We start from the raw sequence: 8,160 nt of genomic DNA, 5'->3' as shown, positions 1-8,160 counted from the left end.
GGGAGAAAGATGAGGCTTTCTACTCCCGTAAAGATTTACACCCTCGGAAACCCTGTACAGGGTCGCTATGGGTCGGACCCGACTCGACGGCATTTAACAACAACAACAACAATGGTACATGGAGGGGATTATAATCATTGTAATGAAACAAGGTGTACGATTGTTGAGTGTAAAACTGATGATCTGCCCTGTAAACTTTCATTCAACTTACAATAAAAACTTTAAAAAAAAAAATCATTATAAACTCTCTACTGCCTCAAAACAAACAAAAAAACTATTGTGGTTTTGATTGAGATTACACTGGATCTATAAATTAACTATATTGGGGAAATTATATTAAATATTCCAACACCACACATGGTATATCTTTCCATTTCTTTACATCTTTCTCTCAAATATGTTTTTGCCATTTTCTCTATGGAGATCTTATGCATTACTTTTTAAAAATATTTAATTCAAGGTATCTGACGTTTTCAATGGTACTACAGAAACAATCATTTCAAATTTGCATTGCACAATTATTCATTGGTGGCACATAAAAATAAGGGTGGGGCTTGATGGTAGATTAGGGAGAAGCATAGTGTAGAACTCTGACAGTATACCAGATGAAGCAGATTCAGGGGACAGTCCCAGAACTCTGAATTACATATAAAGGAAGATTTAGAAGGATCAAACGTTTACTGCTAGTGGGGTTTGTAGCAGAAGCAAGAAAAATGGTGTTTTCTGATCTGCAGCTGCCAGCAGCTTCCGGAGTGGCCATCTTGGGCATGATGGAGCAGGAGCAGGATAAGAGGAGTGCTTCCACTGAATTATGTCTTACTGATCATCAGAGGTAAAGGTGTGAACATTTTTTTCCCATTCATTGGTCTCACACTGTCTGTGCACCTCCACTCTGGTGACTAGAGGGGGTGCCTGAGCGAGTGGACACCCCAAACCCACCCCTGAAGGGTTCTACTATTCATTTGCACAGATCTTTTCAGGAAAGACCACAGTACACAGAATCTAAGAAGGGGGAGGAATCAACAGGAAGTGTTAAAATGGAACAGTCTCCCAGAATGGCTCCAGCCAGCTGAGTAAGGGATGTTAAAGTCATAATCATATTTTCCTTTTTTTTTTTTTTTTTTTTTATAGACTGTAGTGTCTGATATGAGTTTTTCTTACTGTTGTGGTTTTATTTTTTGTTTTTTGGGGTTCCTCTTTTACCAATGGGAAGGGGCTCTTTCTCGCCCTACATTACCCAAAAGAGATAGCAATTGCAGGCATATTGCCAAGCTACAATCACACCCTATAAAATCCAACCATCTAGGCAAGAGCCAATGCCAGCTACTATACACCAGATAGATAGCCAACACTCACTACCGTTACTATTAGTTAAGTAATAAGAAAAGTGAAAAGGGAAGCCCATATCCTGACCACATCTACCTGGAGGCAATCAGAAAGCTTAATAATACATCAACATACATTCATCTAATTATTGAAAGCACATGTAATTATCAAAGATAATCAAGAGACTGTCGACGAATCGGCAAATGTACAGAAACTAGAGAAACTGAAACAAGTAAGTTTAGTTTCAGAGGACGAGGGAAGGTAGAATCCACACTGAATCGTTTTCATCTTGTCTACTAGATGGGTCTGGTGAAAGGAGATAGGGATAAGATTCTTATGATTCAATAGTGAGTTAATTGTTATCAAGACTAATTGCAAGAGTCACAACAGTAAAAGTAGAAGTTTTGTAATATAAAGGGGGAGTAGTTAATCTTCCATTCCAGGAAGAGACGTTAGTAATTGTGGTACTAACTGTTCTTCCTTGTAGGCATATGAATATTATCCTATCACAGACAGCACTGTACTTTAAGATATATCTGTAAATGCTCTTCTTGATGGTGAATGAAACGCCTTTCGTCTTCAATTTGTCATTCGTGGTATAGTAAATTATATGATCGTCTGATTCAAAATGACCAATACCAGTCCATTTTAGCTCACTTATACCTAGGATATCGTTCTTTATGTGTTCCATTTCATTCTTGGCCACTGATAATTTTCCTGTTTCATGCTTCATACATTTCTATTATCAGTGGATGTTTGTAGTTGTTTCTTCTCATTTTAATTATGCCATATAAGCATATGAAGGTCTTAAAAGCTTTGCTCCATTCAGATCATTAAGTCAACTCTACTTTGAGGCGGCAGCTCTTCCCTAGTCATATTTTGAGTGCCTTCCAATCTGAGGTGTTCATCTTCCAGCACTAATAGAAACAGTGTTCTGCTGCTCAGAAACCCTATACAGACAGGGTCACTATGAGTTGGAACCAACTTGAAAACATTTAACAAGCAACAACAACAACCATTCAGAAGTGTGTTATTACATGACTTATTTGGCAGAGCAATGACTAGAATATAGATAATTTGATTCTCAACCGAATGCTCATTTTATCACATTCATGATCTCTCGCTTAAACTGGATTTCATAAGCACTTAAACTTCTACTAATTAGATATCCAAAAAAGAAAGTTAAAGTTAATAGAATCTTCTCTTTTGTTCATAAGATATAATAATTCTTCTTAAATCTACTTCTTTAAATATTAATCTACAGTAGAATAAAACTATCCAAATTAGAAAAAAGGATAGGAAAGATCTCAAAACAAACAAAAACAAAACCCCAAAATGCTAAAATGTCATTAAAAAAAAAAAAAAAAACAGCGTAAATATTGACAGGATTCTTCACAAGTTTCATTAAGTATAATTGCACTACATGTCAGCATACATTGTAAGATATCTGTGGTCCTTGGTTTTTTTTTTTTTTTTACTCCTAACAATGGTGCATAGAATCTGCCCAGGAAAAAAACATTCTTGAGCAACAAAACACTGTCTCTGTGACACCAGTCACCATTTCTCTTTAGAATCTGCAGGTTTCCTTGATTATGATTTTAGACCAAAAAGGCCAGAAGGCAGCTGCTCCTTCTGGAAATCAAATAACACAATCGCCTCCTTCCTATGGCAACATAACATAGCTCTTCATTTTCTGACCTAAAGAAAAGAAGCCTGGTTTTAATTAACTATTAATTACTTGAAAGCAGCCTGAATTGCGTGTGGCAAAACATGTTATTTTCATCTAAATTTAAAAGACAACACCTGAGATTTAAACTAAAAAGAAGATACATTTTATATCTACATTTATATCATTATCCTCCCTCAGAGGATTACAAAGAAATCCATGGACTTGGGCAAAGCAGATGCCCCAATGGCTTTTCAAGATTTGAAGTGATAAAAAGGTACAAGCTGAGAAAACGACGTTTTTCCCTGAAGCTTTCTGCAGGACAAAAAAAAAAAAACCCATAAAATTTAAATTTGAGAAACATTTCATTACTGTAGCTATCTAAATAAGTAAAATTGGGGATGAGATCTTACCAAATTCCAATGAAATCTATTTGAAATTTAAGGAGCTTGTGCTATATTTGCTATAAAATTTATTTGAATTTGTGTATTAAATATGATCAAATAGAAAAAAGATTTGCCACAGGTATAGAATGCATGACCAATAAAATCAAATTCTGCTATAAAAAAAGATTGTTTATAAATATGGGGGAGAATTGCCTCAATATTTTTATAATTTTATGTGCATTATTTTTCACATCTTAAAGCTGCCCAAGTATAGAAAATACAGGACTTCAATAACAGTTACCAGCATGATTTGCTTTTATTACCTTTCTGTTCAAGACCCTTGTTTCCCCTTGTAGCATGTCAAATTGCCCCCAAAACCATATTATACAGCAGAGAAATGTTGTTCACACTTCACTGGCTATTGATTTACTTTATTTATTGGCACAAAATCAGCTTGAGATAAACATTTTGTCCCCCATTTCCACTATTGTAAGCGGTATACTTCCATTGCAAGATAGGTAAGCCCAAATGTGCAGGGTCACAATTCGACATGGCTTTCTAATCAATGTGTGAAAAATTATCTAATGAATAATGGGTTGCACATTTCCACAAACAAATTAACCAGGGTGAGACTGAAACTAATGATTATATTTATCTAATGTAATTTCACATCTGTTACTAGTGATAGTAATTTTTTTCTCTTTCATCCATGGTGTCCTCAAAATTACAACTTAGCTTTTCAGATACAGTTATAGGACATCAGTTTAACTAGAAAATAGACAATTTGTGGAATTTTTTTTTTGAATGCCAGAAGCTCGGAGAAATATGATGCCATTTCACATAATTTGGGAATCCAGATACTTCTTGATCATTACTTTTGTTTTGCTTTTATACCAATACTGCCTATAGGCTTAATTTCATGGAGTATGTGGTCAACCTTCACCATTTAGTCTCATATAGAGCAAAATGTTCTGCTCACTGTAAGACAATCCTTAATTTTATGCCCTTATAATAATATAGTATTTATCCTGACTTAGATTTCTTTGTTTTAAAGTAGCAATTGTTTCCAACTTAGAAATAAAGTTAACTTTGAGGGAAAAAAAGTTACTGTTCTAAACATTTCAGTTGGAACACAGAAACTGTGAGGCTCTCAGACAAGTCCACAGAAGCCTATTCAATCTGAATATACCCAGCTGCTATTGGACACAATTGGAAGCAAATTTCTATGAAAAGAGAATTCATGATGTAAACCAAGAACACCGTTCTTTTAGCTATGCTCTTCCATCAGCCAGATAGTTTAAGGAAACTACCAATTTAAGATACTGCCTGTTGGCATCCATAACATGAGGAAGGATAGACCCAATGATTGGAAACTGTTTTTGTTTTTAGGTGTTATTCAATGGAACCTATAGTGACTCACAGTGACCCTATACACAACATAAGTCCTGTGTGATCCTAATAATTGTTACGTTTGTGACCACTGTTGCAGCCATGATGAGAGTCTTCCTTGTCTTCTCTGACTCTCTACCAAGTATGATGTCCTTTTCCAGATTCTGGTCCCTCCTGACAACATGTCCAAAGTCTGAGAGAGATGAAGTCTCAGCTGAACATGTAGCAGTCCAAGATATATTCAATAATCTTCACCAACTCTAAAATATAGCATCAATTCTCTAATTTTCCTTATTCATTGTCCAACTTTCTCATACATAAGAGAAAATTTTAAATACTACGGCTTGCATCAGGCACACCTTAGTCCTCAAATTGACATCTTTGCTCTTTAACACTTTAAAGAGGTCTTTTGCAGCAGATTTGCTCAATACAATGCACTAATTACTGAATGCTGCTTTGTGAGTGCTGACTGTGGATTCAAGTAAAATTAAATCCTTGACAACTTCAATCCTCTTTTTATCATGATGTTGTTTACTGGCCCAGTTGTAAGATCTTTTGTTTTCTTTATATTGAGTTGTAATTCATACTAAAGGCTGTATCACTGGATTTTAATAAGCAAATGTTTCAAGTCTTCTTCACTTTCAGAAAGGTTATGTCATTTGCATATTGTTATTGTTAGGTGCCATTGAGAAGGTACCGACTCACAGTGACCTTATGCACAGCAGAATGAAACACTGCCCAATCCTAGGCCAAACTCACTACTTTTGCCACACTTGAGTCCATCGATGCTGCCACTTAGCCAATCCATCATGTTGGGGTTCTTCCTCTTTTTCTCTGACCCTCTACCTTACCAAACATGATATCCTTCTCTAGTGACTGGTCCATCCTGACAATATGTCCAAAGTATGAGAGACAAACTTTGGCCATCTTGGCCTCCAAGAATCACCCTGGCTGCACTTCTTCTAAAATGGATCTGTTGGTTCTTTTGGCAGCCCATGACAAATATTCAATATTCTCCTCCAACACTATAACTCAAAAGGATCAATTCTTCTATGGCCTTCCTTATTCACTGTCCAGCTTTTGCATGCATATGAGGTTATTGAAAATACCATGGCTGTGCTCTTTGATCTTCATCAGTAAATGTTTTAGGTCCTCTTCACTTTCAGCAAGAAAGTTTGTATCATCTGCATATCGCAGGTTGTTAACGAGTCTTCCTCCAATCCTGATGCCAAGTTTTTCTTCATATAACCCAGCTTCTCGGATTATCTGCTCAGCATACAGGTTGAATAAGTATGGTGAAAGAATACAACCTTCTTACACACCTTTCTTAATTTTAAACCATTCAGTGTTCCCATGTTCTGTTCAAACAACTGCCTCTTGGTCCTGGTACAGATTCCTCATGAGAACAATTAAGTTTTCTGGAATACTCATACTTCGCAATGTTGTCCATAGCTTGTCATGATCCACACAATCGAAAGGCTTTGTGTAGTCAATAAAGCACAAGTAAACATCTTTCTGATATTTTCTGCTTTCAGCCAAGATCCATCAGACATCAGCAATGATATCCCTCATTCCACAGCCTCGTCTAAATCCAGCTTGAACCTCTGGAGGTTCTCTATCAGTGTATGCTTGCAGCCATTTGCATTTTACAGGTAGTTAATAAGCCTTCCTCTAATCCTGAAGCCGCATTCTTCTTCATATGGTCCAGCTTCTCAGATCATTTGCTCAGCATACAGATTAAATAAGTAATTGTGGAAGAATGCAACCTTGGCACACACCTTTCCTGATTTTAAACCACGCAGTATCCCCTTGTTCTACTCTAATAATTGCCTTTTGGTCTATGTACAGGTTACAAGTTCTTTATGAGTAAAATGAAATGTTCTGGAATTCCTATTCTTATCAATGTTATTCATAACTTGTTATGAACCACATGATTGCAGAGCCAATAAAACACAAGTAAATATCTTTCTAGTGTTCTCTGCTTTCAACCAAGATCTCTCTGATGTCAACAATGATGTCCCTCTTTCCATATCCTCTTCTGAATCTGGCTTAAGTTTCTAGCATTTCTTTGTTGCTGTATATCTGCAATCATTTTTTAATTATCTTCAGAAAATTTGTATTTGCACATAATATTAATGATATTGTTTAAAACTTTCCACATTCTGTTGGGTCACCTTTCTTTTAAATGGGCACACATATGGATCTCTCCCAGTTGGCTGATCAGGTAGTTGTCTTACAAATTCCTTGGCTTAGATTAGTGTGCCTCCAGGGCTGTTTTGGTTTGTTGAAACATTTCAATATGTATTCCATCAACTCCTGGAGTCTTGTTTTTTGCCAATGTCTTCATTGCAGCTTTGACTTCACCTTCAATACCATTGTTTCTTGATCATATGTCACCTGTTGAAATGGTTGAATTTTTGGTAGTGTGACACTGTGTATTGCTTCTATCTTCTTTTGATGCTTCCAGCATTATTCAAAAATTTGCCCAAAAAAACCTTCAATATTACATGCAAAGGCTTGAATATTTTCTTTAGTTCCACCTTAAAAAAGGCTGAGGAGAGAACAAACAAGATGGTGGATCAGGTAGAAGTGCAGTAAAGAGATCCGCCAGCAACAACACAAAATACAGGACCAAGCAGGCACAGGGGATGGTCTCAGAACTCTGAACCACATATAAAGGAATGTTTAGAAGGTTGGAAGGCTTACAGCTGGGGAAATTGTGGAAGAAGCAATAAATCTATTGCTTTCTAGTCCGGGATGCTCAGCTGCTGAAGGAGCCGCCATCTTGGGTGAGACCAAGTGGGGGAAGGATTGGAGCGGCCACAGATGCCTGGCAGAATTGCAGAGATAAAGGTGTGGACATTCTTTTCTTTTGGAAACGGTTCAGTGGTCCCTTGCTGTCTGTGCACCTTCATTATGGTGACTATTGGGGTGCCTGAGCTAGTGGACACCCCAGCCCCACTCTTGGAGGGTTCTACTATATATGCACACAGATCTCCTCAAAATTTAAAGAGGCAGTTTACAATTAAAACCAATTGGCCACAGCCGGCCCTGAACTCATTACAACTAGAAAAAAAGGCCTGAACGGGGATTGTGGAGCAGGACAAGCAGACAAAAAAGGAAATAAGCTGAAAATTAAATCCTAAGTTACGTCAAAACGACCAACAGTGACATCTTGAAATTTCTCAAGAAGAAATGTGAAAAGGGAAGCCCATTTCCTGATCACATCCACAGAGGAGATAGTTGAAGAGCTTCTGGAAGAAAAATTTCCTAACATCCTGAAAAGTGAAAAGATAAGCATTCAAGAAGCTCAACAAACCCCAGGATGGATAGACCCTAAAAGACAATCACCAAGACATATAATAATCAAAGATAAAAACAGGATCTTGAAAG

Source organism: Chrysochloris asiatica, unplaced genomic scaffold, assembly GCF_000296735.1.
Source record: "Chrysochloris asiatica unplaced genomic scaffold, ChrAsi1.0 scaffold00234, whole genome shotgun sequence".
Taxonomy (NCBI): Eukaryota; Metazoa; Chordata; class Mammalia; order Afrosoricida; family Chrysochloridae; genus Chrysochloris; species Chrysochloris asiatica.
The sequence above is the reverse complement of the archived record's forward strand: the minus strand, read 5'-3'. Positions refer to the sequence as shown.